We start from the raw sequence: 23,618 nt of genomic DNA on the forward strand, positions 1-23,618 counted from the left end.
AAACCAATTATTTTCTCTCTCAGGCTTCAGAATTCTCACCTATGTGAGAAATTATGACAGAGGCACAAAAGGCAATTGTAACTCATTAATTCAACAAATTTCTTCCAAGTACCTACTATGTGCCAGGAACCTTGTTGGCATGGGAGTTCTGTGAATAAAGTAGTCATTGCCCTCAAGTGGCTCACATTTTGGAGGAGGAGACCAGGAGCAACAGAAAAATCACAATACCAAATCTCGGAGGCTGTAGTTCTTCAGAGGAGGCACCTAATCCACCAACAGATGGTCAGGAAAGGCTTTCCAAAGACCACAATCTCTGAGCATACAGGGATCCCCATAAAATGCTTTGCTAATGACTAAGAAAGCCAAAAGTGAACATGAATCCTCTCTTATCAGCCTTCAATCTTTCTCATCACCACTCACCACACATATGCACTCATACACACTTGCAAACACACACACACACATACGCACACACACACACACACGCACACACGTTCTGGACCAAGCATGCCATTTTGCCCGTTAGAAGGGTGTGCGTCCCTCATGCTAGCTTTGGCATTTTTGCATCCTCTACCTAAGTGTGCCCTATGTGTAGCTACCAAGAGTCCCATTCATCACAGCTCATATTGCTTTACAGAAGCCTTCTCCACTCTGTGCTGGTTGCAATGAACCTCTTCTTTCTAAGCTTGCATTGCAGTCTATATCATGATTATGATACATTTACCATGAAATTGGATTTATGTTTTCCATGACATGTTTCTGTGACATCTAGCAAAGACTAGATGGTAAGCCCCTCAAAGACAGAGCTGTGCCTCCCTTATTTCTATATCCTTAAGACTGTGCATAGTATCTGGCAAATACTAGGTGCTTAACAAATGTTTATTTATTCCCTTTAAAAATCTTTTCTTTATTAATTGGCTATGAATATTTCTTAGCTCAAATTAAATTGAGTTGAATGGAACAGAAGCATGTGGGAGTTGAACTAAAATTTCCTTTCAGCCACTTGCTACTGAAGATACTATGAATGGAGATTTTAAGAATTAATTTCTACAGGATTTATATAAATAAGTAATTTTTTCCAAAAATTCAGATTCCCTCAGGCATTTGGGAGATTTTTTTCATAGTCAAAAATGGTCAGGTCCTGTCTGATGAAATTCAAGTCCTGTCTAATGAAAAGTGATATTGTTTATCTATTGGTGGAACTGGGTAGATTAGGAGGCTGTCAGTTACCTGAGTACACTAGGTTGAACTAGATTGTAGTATCTGGCAAGATAGAAAAGATTAAAGGACCCAGCCATGAGTGAGAAGTAGAAGAGAAAGCTGAATGAAACAGGAAATAAGCCACCAGTTACAAAGGGCCAGAGACCAACAGGATGGGTTCCGATGTCATCAAAATGTGCTGTCAAAGTCCGAATAACTGTGAGCTCAGGAGGGCTCTCAGAGTATCTCACTGAGGAGACAGTCCTGCTCTAAAGAGTGCTAAACGGATTTCACTAAAATATCCATTTGTTACTTCACATTGGGACATTTCCGAGATGTTTTGTCTTGGGTCTTTCTAAGACTGACCACTTTGGAAGAAAATGAGACAGTTCAACAAAAGTAAGGGGCTTATGGCTTCTGCCTGTTGGCCAATTTGTTGTCTGCAAATAACCCTCTTGGGCACCAGACACAGGCTCTGGGTGCTCTCTTCCATGCTGGAGAGCTGACCTGTGCAGCCGGTAGCTGGGTCATCTAAAGGTTACACTGCCTGTGCCAGATTCTCCTGTGGTTTCCAGTGGCAAGTAGGAAAAAGATGATGCAATTCAGCCTCTCCATTGCTGTGCAGGCTTTATTTATACTCTACTGGGTTATTTTCTCCTCTTATGACTGCTGCCATCTCTCCTGGGGCTTTCTGAAGCTGCTCTAGGAAGGTATATTTTTTATTTTGATTTTTTGGGGCTCTGCTGAGGATTTGCAGAAACAGTAAACAAATGGAAACAAAATGCACGATACATGGGAATACAGGGGACTACTGAGAAGCTGCAGTGAGAGAGAGCTGATGTCAAAGATGAAGAAAGTTTTGGACTTAGGCCTTCTAGGCTACTCTGGCCACTGGCGGATGTTATGAAGATATCTGTATAGTCAAACCAGACTCAAGCCATGACTTCCATCTAACTACCTAACTAGGTGACTTTTTTCTTTTGCCTACCAAAGAACTTTTACAACACATCCTTGCTTACTACTCACTCATTTATTCAATGAGAATTTCTTGTAAGGTGGCAGCAGACTCAAGCCTTGGCTCTGAGTTTGTGCTTTATCATTGCCTCACTGTGCAATCTTTGGCAGGAAACTCTACCTCAATTTCACCTCAGTTGGGTCTCATGTGGGTCTCCACTTCACCATTTGCAAGTGTAGAATTTTAGAATGTGATCTCAGTGAAGGCAGGAAAACATCAACTTGCTCATGGTTACATTCCGAGTGCCAAGCACAGGGACTGACTCCTATTAAATGTTCAGAATACTTGTTAAGTCTAAAGATTGCAGAAAGTGTTATATTAGACTACAGGATCTCCAATATTTCAAGATAGTCCACCAATCTTTGCATGTATCTCTGGGGACTTTCTCCACCTTTTGGCCTGAGTACCCAATCAACTTCTCAGTCATGGAGTTTCTGGGGTCTATGCAGAGAGCACATATTATTTGCAACACTCTAGCCCTTAACCCTGAAAATGCACCTGCTTTTGGAATTTCCATAGCACCAGCACTAACACACTCACTTCTATCTAAACACACATCAGACCATCTTGTCTTTTACTTATCCCTGCTCCTCACTAGATATGAACACATTGAAGACAGGTTCTCTTCTTATTTCTGTATTATCATGATCAGCCTAGTGCCTATGTGTCGAATGGAATTGATGAATTATTATTATTTTTCATCCTTAATCCTCATAGTATGACAGCATAGGCTTTGATAATATTTTAACAGTTTTGATGATACTTTATTTCTTGATGTGGTATGTGCATAACTGTCTCTTTCTGATTTTCTCTGTGCATCTCTCCATCTTTTCCTCTCATCAGTGTGGTACAATGGTCAATGATGAGGTTTCTCCAGAGCACACGATTATGGAAACTGAGAAATCCCATGATATGCCATCTGCAAGCTGGAGACCCAGGAAAGCTGGGGATATAATTCAGCCTGAGTCTGAAGGCCTAAGGATCAGAGGAGCAGATGGTATAAACCCTAGTCCAAAGGTAGTAAAACATGAGACAAAATGTCCCCAATCAAGCACTGAGTCAGAAAAAAAGGAACAAATTCTTCCTTCCTTTGCCTTTTGTTCTATTCAAGGCCTCAGTGGATTGAATGATGCTCACCTGTATTGAAGAGGGCAATCTGTTTTACTGGGTCCATCAATCCAGATGATAATCTCATCCAGAAACATCCTCAGAGACACACCCAGAAATAATGTTTAAGCTGGGCACTCTATGGTACAGTCAAGATGATACATATAATTAACCATCACAGTTAAGGACATGGGTTTTGGATTTAGATTTTTGTGGCTTCGAATCTTGCATTTTCTAGCTATGTGACCTTAGGAAGTTAATGTCTCTACGTCCCAGGTTACCACAATGAAAATTGGAACAATAATACTGTCTACCTCTTTCTGCTCTTATGAGCATTAAAAGGATACAAAGAAGCACTTGCCACATAGTAAACATTCAGTAAGTGTTAGTAAATATTATTGCTGCTGTTGTTATTGATTGCATATTTTGTGTTAGACACCATTGTAGGTCCTGTGAACAAGACAGAAAATTTCTCTGTTCTCATTGAGCTTAATTTATAGTGAATCAACCCCTAAGCTTCTGACTTTCCTATGAGAGACAACTCTAAGTTTTAGCAGCCACTTACACCTTAGTATAAATCAAGTAGTGGAGCCTTCTTGGAGAGGAAGTTTTGATTGTGGAAGGAAGAAACATGAGGCCATGGAGCACCTGTCTTGAAGGTGAGAAAGAGAAAGAGAAGAGAAGGCTGTGTTATTCAGGAAATAAACCACCAGTTACATAATTTTATTGTGCCTCCCCTGTCTCCAGGCCATGGTCAGCAAGTTTAATTTATTGGTTTTTGTGAGCAGCCGCAAGGCTTGTCCCATCAATTCTTTGTTTTTGATGGCTGTGGAGTGACTCAGACTACTAGCCTTGTATGATTACAGCATCTGTATTATGATGTCGAGGACATGTTGCTGCTACAATTTATTCCTTTTATTTAGTTCACTTTGTCTCACTCAGCATATCACTCAGCTTCTGTTTAAGAGAGCATTGGTGATGGACAATTTCTCTTTCTCTCTCCTCTCATGATATTCCCTCTCCTTTATGCTCTTCTGTCTTTGTTGATGTCTTGTTTAAAGGAAGATTTGTAGATCTCCTGGTTTTCTCTACATTGGCTGACCCGCGGGTCTGCAGTTCTCAGCAATGCGGCACCTCTCCATGGTACTGAAAACAAGCCCGTGTTTCTAACTCTGCAGTAGCAGCCAGGAGAGCCTGGAGGATCCTAACTTGCAGCAGCAGGCAGTGGCTTGAGAAAACATCCTGTCCAGTCCCCTTTATTTCAACAAAAATGGACTAGAGACCCAGAAATGAATAATGATCTCCCTAAGGATGATGTACATTTCTTGTGAGACCAGAGTACAGCTTTTCTGGAGACATATTCAGAGCTTCAGAGATGATCTAAGAAAATGATTTGATCTCCTTGGCCTTCATTTTACTCATCTGTGAAATGGAGAAATACCAATTTTTTACAACTCCTGTGATATATAGATTAGATAATGTGTGTAAAGTCCTTACTGTACTGCATGCCTCATGTCTACTTCTCTAACCTTACCATCTGCTGCTTCCTGACTGACATGCTGTGCTTTTGTAATATGAAAAAATTTACAGTCCCCTCTTCCCATATCATTCTGCTTTATGGCTTGCTCATACTGTTCATTCTGCCTATGATGCCCTTACAAATCCTCTGACATTCCAATACCCACACTTTGATCACAATTCAGATCAACTGACATCTTTAGAAAGCCTCATCTGCTCTTCCCTGATCCCCTCAATGTGGATTAGGTGTCCTTCCAGGTGCTCTTATGTCACTCTATGCCATTAACTTTACATTTCTCTCTATCAAGACACCCAGTACATGATCATGAATATCTTGGTGTCTCTGACTTATTGAACTGAAGGCTCTTTGAAAGAAGGGGTCCTATGCCATTATCTCTAGCACAATACATGTCACCAAATCAGTGCTCAATATTTGTGGTTTTTAACTGAACATGATAGGAGCTTAAAACATACGAGTTTCTTTCTTATTCCAAGTCCAGGGCTCTCTTTCCATATTGTACTATCTCCAGTCTGTTGGAAAGCTTTTGTGCTGGATACAGGTGAGAATATCTTTATTTGCTAATACCAAATATTGTAGGTATTATTTGGTTTGCTGTGTGCCATTTTTTGGGTAGGATGGATTTATATCAGTGTGGTTTGTCATTGCTTTTACCATAGATTCTCTCCAAATCAGATAATTCACACAAGCCATGAATAAGATCCAGAGGGGAGAGGGTATCTGCCTCCATGAATTAACTACAAAGTCATCATGATTTCAGCATGTAAGAATCTGTAGCAAATTCTAAATCATCACAAGACTCCTATTTAATATTCACTGGGAAGAAGAGCTTCTCTTATTTTAGGAAAATTAATTGCCTTTCAAATTGATCTAGAAGTTTAAGTCCATTTTTATAGTTCAGTGGGGCTAAGTATTCACTTTTAATATCAAGTTCATGAAAGTCCAAACTTTAATGGTTTCCCTCAGACTTTAAAATCAAGTGTTATTGAACTCTCAGTGACATCACTAAAAATAACTTAGTTTAATGGGGGCAAAATGAGTGGAATCTAAGCCAAAACATCGAGGTTCCATTCCTGGTCTGATAATGTTCTATGTAAATGATCTTGAGGAAGTCACTTCACCTCTCTTAGCCTTTTGTCAATCATCTTTAAAATGGGAATAGTTACAGCCATCATGTTATCTTTACTAAAGATGCTGAGAGGATACACTAAGTTGATGCAAAAGTACATTGAAAAGTGTAAAATACAGATCAAGGCACAGAAAAAAGCTAATACCTTGGAAAGGTAGAAACTGGTAGTTGGAAAGAAAAAGGGGTAAAAAAAAGTTGAATGGCAAAAGCTACAGAAATGTTTGTTCAATGCAAATGCATGATAGGAGAAGAAAGTCTAGAGACAGCTACAGAAAGAAAGCTCTAGAGAGACCATAGCATTATTATGTCTAAGCGGGGGATGGATAGGGAAACTAAAATTAGTTATGGGGTGGTGTCATACTGGGACTGACAGAGCCACTTCAGGGTATTCTTTCATTAAGTTATTTGGTGCTGAACTAAGGCTACATAAGCCTGTGTATTATTGAAGGAGCAGAGAAATATGACCAGCACACATAAAGATTTCCCTTTTAGCAATAAAAGGCTAAGCGAGCCAAATAAAGAAGCCTCAAAGATTACTTTGCCTCAAGTTTCCAAGTTAATTTGTTTCACTAGAATGTAATTGCAATGGGTCTTTTAAATGGGAAGCAAAAATATAAGGAGAAGAGAGGTCAAAGGAGGGGCTTATGAACTTAAAATAATAGCAGTGTTTATTTTCACTTATTATGTACCAGGCGCTATACTAAATGAGTAACTTTTCACAGTAACAGTAGAGGTATGTGCTTTCATGCTGACATTACATGACTGTGTACATATAGCTGGGAGAATACTCAAGAAGTAGACCTTTATCTGCGTAAGAGTATTTTGAAAGCTGATTCTTCCCACTTCAGGGAAACCATTGTTATTAAATTGTAGACTTTTAGAGACTAGGGGATAGAAGTTCAGAAGGCTGAGATTGCTACCGGGCACCTTTTCCAGCCATACTGGAAAATTTTCCATTTCATTATACCATTGTGCTGATGTATTCCTGATTTATAAAGAGATCCAGACAGAAACTTCAGATAAGCAGGAAGAGATATTTTTGGAAAATACATTTACGTCATTTGGAGTAAAAGACACCAGAGATTTCAAGAGAGTAAGTGGAGGCCATTAAAGTTGTTCCAGACATAATCTCTATCCACATAATTTGTCAGTTTGAATGTGAATGAACAAATATTTATTCTTTGTGTATACTATTTTAGGTGTTGAGACCTCAGAGATGATGAAAAGACTCTAAGTGGAATGTTAAACATGCTCTTTTTTGTTGTTGTTGTTTTGTTTTGTTTTTCGAGACAGTCTTGGCCTGTCACCCAGGCTGGAGTGCAGTGGTGTGATCTCAGCTCACTGCAGCCCCCATCTCCCAGATTCTCCCACTTCAGTGTCCTGAGTAGCTAGGACTACAGGCAGGCATTACTACACCAAGTGAATTTTTGTAGTCTTAATAGAGACAGGGTTTCACAATGCTGGTCAGGCTGGTCTTGAACTCCTGACCTCAAATGATCTGCCTGCCTTGGCCTCCCAAAGTGTTGAGATTATAGGCATGAGCCACCATGCCTGGACTTTGCTACTCCCTTTGAATCTCAGCTGACTTTAGTGACTTGCTTGACCAATAGAATATGACAAGTGAAACAGTGGGACTTTTGAGGGTAGGTCATACAAAGCCTTGCATCTCCTGATTAGGCCCCTTGAGGCAGTTGCTCTTGAAACCCAGTTGCTGAGCAAAGCCCCTATCCCATGAATATGCCTAGTTGGTGACCCTTCCTGAGCAGCAGCCTGTATCAACTGCAAACCATGAGAGCATGCCATCTCAGGCATCTAGCCCAAGGTAGTCTTCAGGTGACTCCGTTCCAGCCACTGACTATAACCACATGAGACACCCAACTAAAGAGCCACCCAACTGAGCCCAGTTAATGCATAGAACTGTGAGATATAATCAAAAAGTTGTTTTAAACCTGTATTTTTTAAAATTTTAAGTTCTAGTGTCCATGTGCAGGATTGTTACATAGGTAAATGTGTGCCATGGTTATTTGCTGCACCTATCAGCTCATCACCTAGGTATTAAGCCCAAAATGCATTAGCTATTTTTCCTGATGCTCTCCCTTCCTCCAGTCCTAACATGCCCCAGTGTGTGTTCCCTCCTCGTGTCCATGTGTTTACATTGTTTGGCTCCCACTTATAAGTGAGAATATGTGGTGTTTTGTTTTCTGTTTCTGCATTAGTTTGCTAAAGATAATGGCTTCCAGCTCCATCTATGTTCCTGCAGAGGACATGATCTCATTCCTTTTTATGGATGCATAGTATTCCATGATGTGTATGTACCACATTTTCTTTATCCAGTCTATTATTGATGGGCATTTGTGTTGATTCCATGTCTTTGCTATTGTGATTAGTGCTGCAGTGAACATACGTGTGTATCTATCTTTATAATAAAATGATTTATAATCCTTTGGGTATATACCCAGTAATGGGATTGCTGGGTCAAATGGTATTTCTGGTTCTGTGTCTTCGAGGAATCACCACACTGTCTTCCACAATGGTTGAACTAATTTACACTCTCACCAACAGTGTAGAAGTGTCCCTATTTCTTCACAGCCTTGCCAGCGTCTGTCATTTCTTGACTTTTTAATAATTGCCATTTTGACTGGCGTGAGATAGTATCTCATTGTAGTTTGGATTTGCATTTCTCTAATAGTGAGTGATGTTAAGCTTTTCTAAAATGTTTGTTGGCTGCCTAAATGTCTTCTTTTGAGAAGTGTCTGTTCATGTCCTTTGCCCACTTTTCAATGTTTTTTTTTCTTGTAAATTTAATTTCCTTGTATAATAGACTGGATATTAGACCTTTGTCAGATGGATAGACTGCAAACATTTCCTTCCATTTTGTAGGTTGTCTGTTCACTCTGATGATAGTTTCTTTTGCTGTGCAGAAGCTATTTGGTTTAATTAGATCCCATTTGTCAATTTTTGCTTTTGTTGCAATTGCTTTTGGTGTTTTCATCATGAAATCTTTGCCCATGTCTATGTCCTGAATGGCATTGCCTACATTTTCTTCTAGGGTTTTTGTAGTTTTGGGTTTTACACTGAAGTATTTAATACATCTTGAGTTCATTTTGTGTAAGGTGGGTTCAGTTTCAATTTTCTGCATATAGTTAGCCAGTTTTCCCAGCGTCATTTATTATATAAGGAATCCTTTCCCCAATGCTTGTTTTTGTCAGGTTTGTTGAAGATCATATGGTTGTAGATGTTTGGTCCTATTTTTGAGTTCCCTATTCTGTTCCATTTGTCTACATGTCTGTTTTTGTATCAGTACCATGCTGTTTTGGTTACTGTGGCCTTGTAATATAGTTTGAAGTCACGTAGTGTGGTGCCTCCAGTTTTGCTCCTTTTACTTACAATTGTCTTGGCATGTGGGCTCTTTTTTGGTTCCATATTAATTTTAATATAGTTTTTTCTAATTCTGTGAAGAATGTCAATGGTAGTGTAATAGGAATAGCATTGAATCTATAAGTTACTTTGGGCAGTATGGCCATTTTCATGATATTGATTCTTCCTATCCATGAGCATGGAATGTTTTTCCATTTGTTTGTGTCCTGTCTGATTTCCTTGAGCAGTGGTTTGTAGTTCTCCTTGACGATTTCTTCACTTCCCTTGTTAGCTGTATTCCTAGGTATTTTATTCTTTTTGTGGCAATTGTGAATGGGAGTTCAATCATGATTTGGCTCTCTGCTTGCCTGTTGTTGGTATAGAGAAATGCTTGTGATTTTTGCACATTGATTTTGTATCCTGAAGTTGCCTATCAGCTTAAGATGCTTTGGGACTGAGACAATGGGTTTTTTCTCTAGATATACGATCATGTTTAATACAGGGATATTTCTAGATATGAGATCATGTTATCTGCAAGACAGTTTGACTTCTGATTTGAATACCCTTTATTTCTTCCTCTTGCCCAATTGCTCTGGCCAGAACTTCCAATACTATGTTGACTAGGAGTGGTGAGAAAAGGCATCCTGTCTTGTGCTGATTTTCAAGGGGAATGCTTCCAGCTTTTGCCCATTCAATGTGACATTGGCTGTGGGTTTGTCATAAATGGTTCTTACTATTTTGAGATATGTTCCTTCAATATCTAGCTTATTGAGATTTTTTAACATGAAGGGATGTTGAATTTTATCGAAGGCCTTTTTCTGCATCTATTGAGATAATCATGTAAACCTGTATGTTTCACATGGTTTGTTATGCAGCAAAAATATCTGGAACACTGTTATAAAGAAAGAAGAAAGTCTCAGTCAGAGAATGGGAAGCAGATATATGAACAGATGATTTCAACATATGTAGTAAATGTTACTGCAGTGTAAGCATAAGGTGCTCTGGAGTTAGGCTAGACCTCAAGCAGTCAGAAGGTGTACCCTCTAGAACTAGCTCTGCTGCTTTTATTCATGTGTGCATGGCCAGGATTCCATCATCTGGAGGACTGTTTCCTTTCCAGTGTTGAGACTTCATGATTATATAGATCTCATATTATTTCTGAGCCTCAGTTTATCCCTTTGTAAAATTAGAGATAAAAAAGAGGCAAAGAATCTAAGATAGGCTGTGGAGATGAAACAGAAAGAGGGATAGGAAAAACGCTCCATCTCACTGAAACGACTTTGAGAAGACTTTTACTGTAGCAAAATGAACATAAGCTCTGTGGTCAGAGGCCTGGGCCAGGTAACTGTGCCATGGGCACAAGGTAAGGCTGACAGCTTTATGCATTACCTTCCTTCCATATCTGTGCTTAATACCAGCTCTCTTCTCTTGTGGCTCTGTGTGACTGGAGAGGCCAGGTTGGGGGAACTGAGAGAGAGAGGCAGGGTAGCAGTGTAAACATCATGAGGCAAGAAGCCATGTGGGTTCACGGCAAAGCCAAGCAATACAGAATATTGGCAGAGCCATTCAAGGGCAGGCTGGAAAGGGTTAACAGAGCCCATGGGCCAGCTGGCATCTGTGCTGGCACTCAAGGAGAGAAAGGAAAGAAGCCCCAGTGTCAAGCTAAGAAAGAGAAACAAAACAAAATACCAGAATTTTAGCCAAATTCCCAAGTTCCCATATGGATGGAGAAGGAAACATCCAGCCAACTCCATGTAACAGCCTCTGGTCAGAAAAGACCACAAGACTAGGCAAGTCTGTCAACCCACCTGGAAAACTCATCTCTGTTGGATGGCTTGCCAGAGACCCAGATTCTCCCTGATTCTATGTGACAAGAAAAGGGTGGGTTTTCCCCTCTATTATTTATGCATCTACCTACCCATTCATCTTCCCATCCATCAATTTGTGCCTTTTCACAACACATATGTATTAAACACTTACACTGAGCCAGGCGCTGTGTATTAGGTAACTAGGACTGTAGACAAATCAGTATGACAAAGACGAATAAAACAACATGGTCTTTGCCTTTGAGGACAAAATCTGTCAAGACTAGACAATGTGGGCAGCTCCAAAATAAGCTGGAAGATGAAGCTTGTGGGAGGAAAAAATAACACTTACTGATCATTTGTTAAGAGCCAGACACTGTTCTAAGAGGTTTACAGGAATTATCTCATTTAATCCTCACAATTTACCTACAAGTTTGGCAATGTTATTAGCCCTGTTTTACAGCCAAGGAAACTGATGCGCAGAGACAAAGTGACTCTCGCAAGTTTGCACAGTCACTTATGTGTCAGAGTTCTGAGCTGAACTGAGTCAAGGCTAAAGAGAAGAACCTGGACAAGGACGAAGGCAGGAACTGGGCCTCAATGTGTCACCGAAAGTCTTGTCTCTAAGTGGGAATGGATGAGTGGATGAAAGGGGTAAGGTGGTTAGGGTAGAAAGCTATGGGTACAGAGACAGGTTCTGCCCCAGAAACCCAAATGACAGAGTAGCATCTACATTTTAAGGGTCATTTCTAGCTGAGCAGATACTACTCCAGATCTGCCACCCTGTTCTGTTTTGGCAGAAGGTATTTTCTACTCCTCTGCTGAGAACTTGCTTATGAAATACAAATTCTTCTTCTCTCTGCTTCCTGGCTTGCCTCTTTTACCCATATGTGCACTGACAGATGGATGGGCTACTGAGGCAGCTGAAAATCAGAACAAGAGAGGAGAGTGCGGGGCTTGGGGGGTGGGGAAGGACTCCAGTGCAATTTTACCAAGCAAGGCTGTATGTCTGAATGTTTGAAGGAAAGTTCTTTTTAAAAAAATTCTGTCTACTATTACTCACATGGTGGTTGGGGAAGTGAAAGGCAATTGGGGTGGGGGGATGGGTCACTGGCATATTACTCCCTGTGAGTTTCCCAGCAAAGTTGGCTTCTCCCTACACGTTATTTTCCTTGTCTGGAGTCAGTTCACACCTAATATGGAAGGATCGCTTTTAGTCTATACTTGTTGCTATGGCAGCTTCAGAAGCGGCTGCCGACAGAGCTGGGAGCAGTCGCTCCCTCTTCTCCCAAACTCTTTTGGCACAAGGCAGAACACGCATGGTTTCAAGATCATGCAAGTGTCAGTGAATGGCATGTCTTTTATTTTGGGAAACATCTTTCCAGTGGGCAGACAGGCAACTTTTGATGGTCCTTCAGAGCCTCAGCTCTTCTCATTCCAAATCATATGTGGCTTCTATTGCCTGCTCTCCACCCACATTCCTTTTTTTTTTTTTTTTTTTTTTTTAGAACAAAGGCTGAAAATGGCCCTTATAAATATTTCAAATGATTTAACTAGTTGGATTAAAATGCAATCTTCTGCTTAGTTTTTAAAATAATTTCAAATAAAAGAGTGCTATAAATAAGCAGAAAACTTATTTCCACTAGGAAGAATGCTTCCCACTATGAAAATGAGAGGGCATAGGGAAAGGAAATTATGTGAAACATGGTAACACATTATATGATAGAGTGGATAGGGTAGTGAGTCGGACAGGTGGCTAATGATGACTAAGACATACTCAGTTCTTGCCCTTAAGCAGTTTCCAGTCAAGTGGGTGAGAGACATACTGAACAAGGAAGTACCAGTTACAAAGTGGGATGAGATTCTGTGGGGCAGTGTAACAGCATCATATCCCCATCTGAGGTAGTCAGGGAAGACTTCTCTAGGGAAGTCTTAAGATAAAAGTGAAGAGGCATGATATGGGAATCTGAGGGTCAGTTCCCAGGAAAAGAGTTCAGCATATACGAAGATTCTAAGGGGAGATATGTTTGGGGTGTTAGGAGGAATTAAGTCTCGGTATAGCTGTAGCAGAGAGTAAGAGGGAAAAAGTATGAGGTACAAAGATGAGGATGATCATGAGGAGAAGAAAGATGTGATGATGGTAATTATGATAACAATAATGATGACAGGGGTGGTGATGATGGCGGTGGTAGTGGTAGTGGTGGTGATAGTGGTGATAGAAACAACTTAAAAGCATCTATAATGTCCCAGTCATTGTTCTAAGGGCTTTACATACATGCATTCATTTATTCTTCACAACAATCTTATAAAGCATATAGTATTATAATATTCATTTTATTACACAAATGAAGAAACTGAGAAACAGGGAAGTGAATTATCTTGCCTAAGATCATAAAGCAAGTATATAAGCAGCTTGGGTCTAGGGTCTAGGTAAATGAGGACTTGCCATCATAAAGAGTTAGGAATTTATTCTCTGGGTAATGTGAAGCCATCAAACGATATTAAATAGGAGAGGAACATCTGCACTATAGGAAAAAAAAAAACCACTCTTGCTGCAGGAAGTAGAATGGATTGGAGGGAGATGGAGTGGAGGCAAGGATAGTAGGTAAGAGGCTGACATATGTATTCAAATGAGAGGTGAAGATGAGTTGGATTGGGGGGTGATAGTGGAGATGGAGAGAAATAGGTGGATCAGAGGTATTAAGGAGGTAGAATCTACAAAATTGAGGGCTGTCTGGATGGGAAGGCTGAAGGTAGTCAAGGAAGAATCCCAGGTTTCAGGCTTCGTCACTTGGGTGAATTGTCAGCCCTCAATTCAAATTCCTGGAATTTGGTGGAGGTGGGGGCTCCCCACAGGAAAACCAAGGTAACAGATGCTGAGTAGGCAAAGATAACAATGGCCACATCAAAAGTCGGAAATAAAATGTCTATTCTTTTCTCTCTCTCCAATTCCCTTCCATCATGATGTCCCATCCTACTTGTATCATTACTGTCCTTTGTGCTTGATAATGATTTAGGCAAAGGAGTTTCCTTCTTGCTCATCTGCCCCAACCTGTCTTTTTCCCCAAACACACAGGCTGTGCCCATTTCACCATTAATGGGATCTCCCTCTCCTCTCTGCCAACCTCCATCCATGTACAAAGACATGGCCCATCCCAACTCCACTTAGAGCCCTTATCACTCTTCTCTTAGCCCCTTTTGCTTTTACGGTCTCTAAAGTAAGTTCACCTTAAAGATTGTCAGATATCTTTCTTGGTCTTGCTTCTGTAACTAGATGATGCACTCTTTGGCTCCACCTCCACTCCCTGTCCCCACAGCTTTCATGAATGTTACTTCATTTGAAACCCTCATTAATTCTGCAAGATCCAAGGGCAGGTGGCTTCCTCCTCCTCCTTCGTTACAGATAGAAAAGCTGAGACTGAGATAATCTAAATGACTTGCCCAACATGATATAGCTGGAAAGTGCCAGGTGGGATTTAGAAATTCTAAATCTCTCATCTTTTATTTGTAAGCTGTAAAAGATTCTACCAGAAATTGAGTAATTACCAAGTATGCCAGATATTAAGCTCAGCATTTTACATGTTTGTCTTTATGACAATCCTATGAGGTAGCATTGCTATGATTCCCATTTTACACACAAAGAAACCAAAGCTCAAGAGAAGTGGAATAAAAATGCCCAAGGTCTCAGGTGGCTGAACCAGAGTTGAAATGCAGGTCGATTTATTGCCAAAGTGCATTCTGTTGATCCGCACACTAGGCTGCCCCTATTCTTGTTTCCACACCAGTTGCAGCCCTTCTGCTAAATGCCCAGAAAGAGACAGGCGACCAGGGAAGGAAGAGAACACAGTGTGGTTAAGGGAAGCAGAGCATGGAAGACAAAGAGTAGACATGGATGATTCCTCACAGGAGGTGGGAGTCTCCTGTCTTAGAGGAGGTCAGGTTTATACAGAGGACGTTTCTCCTCTCCGGAGCTCACACTGCAGATACACTTCCATGAAGACGTGTCATATCTCCTCCCACTCCATGGCAGCCTCTGCTTCCTGCTGCTTGGCTCAAGGTAATTCTTTCCTTCCTAGAATCCCCCACTCAGGGTGTGCAGATGGTTAGGCCTGATCATTTGGAGTCATCCCGTTGATGAGGCCAATATAAATGCATGACGGAGTCCAATTCCAAATGCTCGTTTCTATGAGAACTCAATGGAGCCCATCCACAAAGTCACGGCAAAGGCTCTGGCTGATGGGCAGAAGAAGGCATTTGAAGGTTAGATCTCTTCAGAAAGCCTCCTCTTCATAGCCACTGGGTTACTTCAGGGACCACATCTTCGGTGACAATATCTGCCTTTGGGCAGATAAGCATGGCAGCTGCATATTTACAACCAAATCATCCTCCATGGAGCAGAGTTCTGAGAAGGTCTTTGAGGTTTCCCTTGAAGGGACTTGGTACAGTGGAAAGAGCATGCGCTTTGTGCCCTCGGCTCAAATCCCAGAGTTGCTGCTTTAAAGAAGTACTGCCACTTCTCTGAAACTCAGTTTCCTCATATGCAAATGAAGGCAATAATACCCTGCTCCAGGGTTGTGAGAATTAGTTTAAATGACTTATATAAAATGCTTATTATAATTCATGGCACAAATTAGGTTCTCACCTTATAATTCCTTTCCTTCTTCCACCCAGAGAGACCAGTCTAATAACAGGCCAAGCCCAGTCCTGATCTTGTGTTTATAAGCTATGTGTTCTGCAGGAGTCAGATTTATTAATCTCCACATAACCTGTAGAGTAATTAGAGTGTTTATTCTCAGCACTTTGGTAAGAAGTAAGTATAATTACAGGACCAAATTAAGTGGCATTATCTTTTATTGTCTCATACTGTTTGTAGACTTTTTCTGCCAAGTACCTTTCAGGAATCTGATAATTTTTCTAAATCAACTTTCTCTTTCAGTGTCTAAATACTGAACTTCCCAGAAAGCTTCAAGTAGAAATTCACTATTACCTCCTGAGTAGGGTAGGTTTGTGTCTAAAGAATCCATTTTTGTTACCTTTGGTAGAGATGGCCAACTGTCCTCCAAAGATCTCTGCTCCTTTTCTGTAGTGTAGAATCATCACTGGGAAGTGGCTTCCAGGCCAGGGCTTAGTTTCTATTCCCTCTCCTTCTCCAGGAGGGTTCACATGCTCAGTTCTCTCCAGTCAGATATGAACAGAAACCTTCGTGTGCCCCTTCCGGCCTGAGGTGGTTAGGGAAAAATATGCCGTCTCAGTTATTTTTTCATTCACCTGCCAACTTGTTGAAGGAGATCTTGGATGCATTGAAAATGGCAGAATTTTAATCAGATTGGTCCCTGAATGACTACATGGAGTGCAGGCCCCCACTGCTGCTGATCAGGAAAATCTGGTTGAAAATCATGTGCTGGATCATTTCAGGTCTTATTTGTTAGAGCAGTTTGCTTTACCTTAACTAGTGCACTGCCTGATTCTGTATCCCAGATAAAGGGTCACACTCTTCTAGCCCTGCCTAGTAAGAGAAGCAGGCAGGTAAATTAATACATGTCAAAATGGTGCAGTAAATGCTATGACAGACATAATAAGAGAATGCTGTGGGCACAAAGAACTAGGAGTGACTCCCATAAAATCAAGGAGAACTACATATTGCAGGGAACATTTGAGCTGGGTCTTTGTGTTAGTCTGTTCTCACACTGCTATAAAAGAAACATCCGAGGCTGGGTAATTTATAAAGGAAAGTGGTTTAATTGACCCACAGTTCTACATGACTGGGGAGGCCTCAGGAAACTTACAATCATGATGGAAGGTGAGGCAGGCACATCTTACATGGCAGCAGGCGAGAGAGAGAATGTGTGTGTAGGAGAAACTGTCAAACACTTTTAAAACATTAGAGCTCGCTATCAGGAGAACAGCATGGGGGAAACTGCCCCCATGATCCAATCACCTCCCACCAGTTCCCACCCTCAACACATGGGGATTATGTGGATTACAATTCAAGAGGAGATTTGGGTGGGGGCATAGAGCCAATCCATATCAGCTTTCAAATGTGAATAGGAGTTCAACAGACAAAGGATGAAAACTGGGAAAAGAGCATGAGCAAATGCACAGAAATGTGAACAAATGAGATGCACTGAGCCACTGTGAAAAAGCCCCTGGTGTGAAGCAGATTACAATCCAGGTGTGGATGGAAGAATATTCTCCAGCAACCACACAAGTGGGAAGAATTGGATGGGGCTTATATTGGTAGCATGGAGAATAAACTGCTCTGGGGTGTCACAGGACAGAAAAACAGACAGAGGCTATGGGGTCAAGAAAGGCTTCATGGAGGAGGTAAAACTTACATAGCATTGATGAGGCTATGGAAGAGCATCCTTTGTTAATTTATTTTACTTTATTATAAATTATATATTTTCTCTTTCTTTAGACCATGATTTCCACCACGGCAGGATCAGGCAGTATTCATGACTGAATTCCCAGAGCAATGGCACTACGCTTAGGAGATTCTGACTGAGTGAATGAAAGAAGAAAGGATTAAATTCAGATGGATCTGAGGATGACCTTGCCAGTTCTGTGTATTGGGAACTAAGCATCAGAGGCAATAGAAATTTCCCAGTGCAGGAATGCTTTGCCATGGTTGGGAGGTTCCTGTGAAGCTCAATCTCATCTTAAAATCCTTTAGCATGGACGATATTTGAATAATGACTCTGCTCCAGAGAAAGCTTAAGTGCCAAGAACAGGCTTTAAAAGTCTTTGCATCAGCTGGGCATGGTGAGTCATGCTGGTAATCCCAGCACTTTGGAATGCTGAGGTGGGTGGATCACCTGAGGTCAGGAGTTTGAGACCAGCCTGGCCAACATGGTGAAACCTGTCTCTATTAAAAATACAAAAATTAGCTGGGTGTGGTGGCATATGCCTGTAATCCCAGCTACCCAGGGGGCTGAGGCAGGAGAATCGCTTGAACCCTGGAGGCAGAGGTTGCAGTGAGACGAGGTCGCGCCACTGCACTCCAGCCTGGGTGACAGAGCAAGACTCTGTCTCAAAAAAAAAAAAAAAAAAAAAAAAAAAAAAACAGAAAAAAATAAGTCTCTGCATCACTCTCTCTTTTATTCAACCAGCAGTTAGAAAATGCTTCCTAAATGTACAGGGTCTCTGCAAACTGGACAGGGCACAAAAGGGGACCCTTAACAAAGAGAGTTCACACGCCAAATTAACTCTACATAACACTCCCCTTCATCAAGTCATGATCTCATGATCTACATGATCTCTACCATTCTTTATTTCTATGACATTTATGATGTGAATAATCAGTGAAATGAAAAAAAAAAAAAAAGAAAGCAGCATAGAGAGAATGATAAGACTTAGATAATTTATGCACTAGATAGCCAGTTCTCAAGTCATTGAGACATGATGGTTTGGGTACTCTAATCCATTTTGTGAGTAAGAGGACTCTAGACCCCTCCAGGTAAAAGTCCAGGCTCCTTAATGGAACAGGCAAATCTTGCCTCTCTCCAGACTCATCAGCCATCCCTGTTTCTTCTCAGCACACACCTTTTCTTCCAGGTCCTTAGGTGTGTACTATTCCCCCATATACTTTACACACACTGCTTGTTCTCTGCTTTGAAGGTGTCTTTTAGTTTTTTGTAATGCATTTAAAGCGTCTTCTTTGCGTAGATTTCCCGGAACTTCCCAACCGGATTTTATTCATCCTTCCTTTGTGAAAAGCACTCTTCTAGGAACAGAGAGAAAAAGAGGCCACATTGGTTTTTTTCTTCAAAAAAAATTTAAAAACTTAAATGATGATAAAATAAACATAACATAAAATTTACAATTTTAACATATTTAAGTGTACAGTTCAGTAGTGTTAAGTATATTCACATTGTCATGCACTCAATTCCAGAACTTTTTCATCTTGCAAAACTGAAACTCTGTGTTAAGTAAACAACTCTCCACTTGGCAACCACCATTCTATTTTCTCTCTCTATGAATCTGACTACTCTAGGTACCACATATAAGTGGAATTATATAGTATTTGTCTTTTTGTAACTGGCTTATTTCACTTAGCATAAGGTCCTCAAGATTCATCCATGTTGTAGTATGTGTCAGAGTTTCTCTTAAGACTGAACAGTATTCCATCGGTGTATATACAACACATTTTGCTATCTGTTGTTAGAGATTTGGGCTGCTTCCACCTTTGGGCTATTGTGCATAATGCTACTGTGAACACTGATATACAAATATCTCTTTGAGACTATGCTTTCAATTCTTTTGGACATATATCCAGAAGCGAAATTGCTGGATCAAATGATAATTCTATTTTTAACTTTTGAGGAACCACCATACTATTTCTGTAGCAGCTGAACCATTTTATGTTCCCACAAAGAGTACATAGGCTTTCAATTTCTTCACTCTGTTATTTTCTTTTTAAAATTTGTTTTATTTATGTATGTATGTATGTATGTATGTATGTATTTATTTATTTATTTATTTATTTTTTGAGACAGAGTCTCCCTCTGTCGCCCAGGCTGGAGTGCAGTGGTGCAATCTCAGCTCACTGCAAGCTCCGCCTCCCGGGTTCACGCCATTCTCCTGCCTCAGCCTCCCGAGCAGCTGGGACTACAGGCACCCACCACCACGTCAGCTAATTTTTTGTATTTTTCAGTAGAGACGGGGTTTCACCGTGTTAGCCAGGATGATCTCTATCTCCTGACCTCGTGATCCGCCCGCCTCAGCCTCCCAAAGTGCTGGGATTACAGGCTTGAACCACCGCGCCCGGCTATTTTTTGTTTTTAATAACAGCCATTCAAATGAGTATAAGGTGCTATATCACTGTGGTTTTGATTTGCATTTTCCTAATGATTAGTGATTTGGGGTATCTTTGCATTTTCTTAATAGCCGTTTGTATATATTCTTTGGAGAAATAACTATTCAAGTTGTTGCCAATTTATTAATTAGATTATTTGTTTTTTTGTTGTTGAGTTGCGGTAGTTCTTTATATATTCTGAATGTTAAACTGTCTATCAGATATATGATTTATGAATACTTACACCCAAAAGTTTGCCTTTTCACTCTTTTGATTGTGTCCCTTTGTGCAAAGAAGTTTTAATTTTGATGTAGTCCAATTTACCTATTTTTACCTTTATTGTTTCTTCTTTTGGTGTAATATCCAAGAAATCATTGCCAAATTAATGTCACGAAGCTCTTCTCCTATGTTTTCTTTGGAAAGTTTTATAGTTTTAGGTCTTATATTTACATCTTTGATTCATTTTGTGTTTTTCTATATAGAATATCACATAAAGGTCTAAATTTTTTTTTTTTTTTAAAACATGTGGATATCCAATTTTCCCAGCACCATTTGTGGAAAAGATTGTCCTCTCCTTATTAAGTGTTCTTGGCACGTTTGTTAAAAATCATTTGAGTATATATGTGAAGGTTTATCTCTGGGCTTTTAATTCTATTCAGTTGGTCTATATGTCTGTCTTTCTCTTGGGCAGTGCTGCACTGTTTTGATTCCTGTAGCTTTGTAATACATATTGAAATCAAGAAGGATGAAACTTCCAACTTTGTTCCTTTTTAAGATTGCTTTGGCTATTTGGGGACTTTGAAGATTCCGTAAAACTCTTAGGATGGATTTTTCTACTTTTTCCAAAAATTATCATTGTGATTTTGATACGAATTAACACCTTAACAATATTAAGTCTTCCAATCCATGAAAATGAAAATTCTTTCCATTTATTTGTGTCTTTTGGAAACACCTCTTTTGAATCAGCAACCAGGGGCTTTATATATATTATTTCAGATCTCATTCACCCCTAATGTCCTCTTGGATTAGTATTTAGAAACAACGCCAGGAAAAGTTCTACTTTCGTGAGGACTTGAAATGTTCTTTTTTCATCATTCTGCCACACATAGAAGAGAAATCACTTAACTGCCCAAGTTTCCTTTTTCTAATTGTTTCTTGGAAAGATGTAGCTCAGTTTTTAATAGTTCTATATGAACTGTAATTTAACAATTATGGAGGTCTATATATTTGTATTCTTACCTTCACTCAGGTCTTAAATGTCTACTGTAATTTATGCTTTCTCTGGCTCTCATATGTATTTTTTTACTTTATTGTGTACATTTTATAAACTGCTTTAAATCCCTTATTATTTAAAATATGGCTATAAAAGAATATTTTTAAAAATTAAAGATAAATATTATCACTAAATTTATAGGTGAGGAAATTTAAGTTTAGAGTGAATAAGTAACTTCAATAGATCATATAGCTCATAAGTGGTAGAATTAGAATTCAAATCTACATCTTTGATTGCAAAGCCCAAGCATCCAATCCTACTCTGCGACAATGAGATTGATAACTGGATAGACAGATATGGCCATAAATAACTCTCATACCAGCCAGGAATGACAAGGACTGCAATAAGGAGTTTTGAGGGGATGCTGAGGTAGAGAAGGAGATGCAAGGTTTCTTAGAACAGATGAGATTCCAAATTAAATGATCTAAATAGATATTAATGCATGGAAGCAAGAACTTTTCAAAGAGGGTTTTAGGAATGATTTCATTGTTGGGTTAAAAAATCGAAGGTATTGTGTATAAGGTTCTTGTTATATACTTATCTAATCCTTATGAGATTGACATATACTGAATAGGAGTGGTGAGAGAGGGCATCCCTGTCTTGTGCCAGTTTTCAAAGGGAATTTTTCCAGTTTTTGCCCATTCAGTATGATATTGGCTGTGGGTTTGTCATAAATAGCTCTTATTATTTTGAGGTACGTTCCATCAATACCGAATTTATTGAGCGTTTTTAGCATGAAGGGCTGTTGAATTTTGTCAAAAGCCTTTTCTGCATCTATTGAGATAATCATGTGGTTCTTGTCTTTGGTTCTGTTTATATGCTGGATTATGTTTATTGATTTGCGAATGTTGAACCAGCCTTGCATCCCAGGGGTGAAGCCCACTTGATCATGGTGGATAAGCTTTTTGATGTGCTGCTGAATCCGGTTTGCCAGTATTTTATTGAGGATTTTTGCATCGATGTTCATCAGGGATATGGGTCTAAAATTCTCTTTTTTGTTGTGTCTCTGCCAGGCTTTGGTATCAGGATGATGTTGGCCTCATAAAATGAGTTAGGGAGGATTCCCTCTTTTTCTATTGATTGGAATAGTTTCAGAAGGAATGGTACCAGCTCCTCCTTGTACCTCTGGTAGAATTCAGCTGTGAATCCATCTGGTCCTGGACTTTTTTTGGTTGGTAGGCTATTAATTATTGCCTCAATTTCAGAGCCTACTATTGGTCTATTCAGGGATTCAACTTCTTCCTGGTTTAGTCTTGGAAGAGTGTAAGTGTCCAGGAAATTATCCATTTCTTCTAGATTTTCCAGTTTATTTGCGTAGAGGTGTTTATAGTATTCTCTGATGGTAGTTTGTATTTCTGTGGGGTCGGTGGTGATATCCCCTTTATCATTTTTAATTGCGTCGATTTGATTCTTCTCTCTTTTCTTCTTTATTAGTCTTGCTAGTGGTCTGTCAATTTTGTTGATCTTTTCAAAAAACCAACTCCTGGATTCATTGATTTTTTGGAGGGTTTTTTGTGTCTCTATCTCCTTCAGTTCTGCTCTGATCTTAGTTATTTCTTGCCTTCTGCTAGCTTTCGAATGTGTTTGCTCTTGCTTCTCTAGTTCTTTTAATTGCGATGTTAGAGTGTCAATTTTAGATCTTTCCTGCTTTCTCTTGTGGGCATTTAGTGCTATAAATTTCCCTCTACACACTGCTTTAAATGTGTCCCAGAGATTCTGGTATGTTGTATCTTTGTTCTCATTGGTTTCAAAGAACATCTTTATTTCTGCCTTCATTTCGTTATGTACCCAGTAGTCATTCAGGAGCAGGTTGTTCAGTTTCCATGTAGTTGAGCGGTTTTGATTGAGTTTCTTAGTCCTGAGTTCTACTTTGATTGCACTGTGGTCTGAGAGACAGTTTGTTATAATTTCTGTTCTTGTACATTTGCTGAGGAGTGCTTTACTTCCAATTACGTGGTCAATTTTGGAGTAAGTACGATGTGGTGCTGAGAAGAATGTATATTCTGTTGATTTGGGGTGGAGAGTTCTATAGATGTCTATTAGGTCTGCTTGCTGCAGAGATGAGTTCAATTCCTGGATATCCTTGTTAACTTTCTGTCTCGTTGATCTGTCTAATGTTGACAGTGGAGTGTTGAAGTTTCCCATTATTATTGTATGGGAGTCTAAGTCTCTTTGTAAGTCTCTAAGGACTTGCTTTATGAATCTGGGTGCTCCTGTATTGGGTGCATATATATTTAGGATAGTTAGCTCTTCCTGTTGAATTGATCCCTTTACCATTATGTAATGGCCTTCTTTGTCTCTTTTGATCTTTGATGGTTTAAATTCTGTTTTATCAGAGACTAGTATTGCAACCCCCGCTTTTTTTTGTTCTCCATTTGCTTGGTAAATCTTCCTCCATCCC

Source organism: Chlorocebus sabaeus, chromosome 20 (genome assembly GCF_047675955.1).
Source record: "Chlorocebus sabaeus isolate Y175 chromosome 20, mChlSab1.0.hap1, whole genome shotgun sequence".
In the NCBI taxonomy this organism is placed as follows: domain Eukaryota; kingdom Metazoa; phylum Chordata; class Mammalia; order Primates; family Cercopithecidae; genus Chlorocebus; species Chlorocebus sabaeus.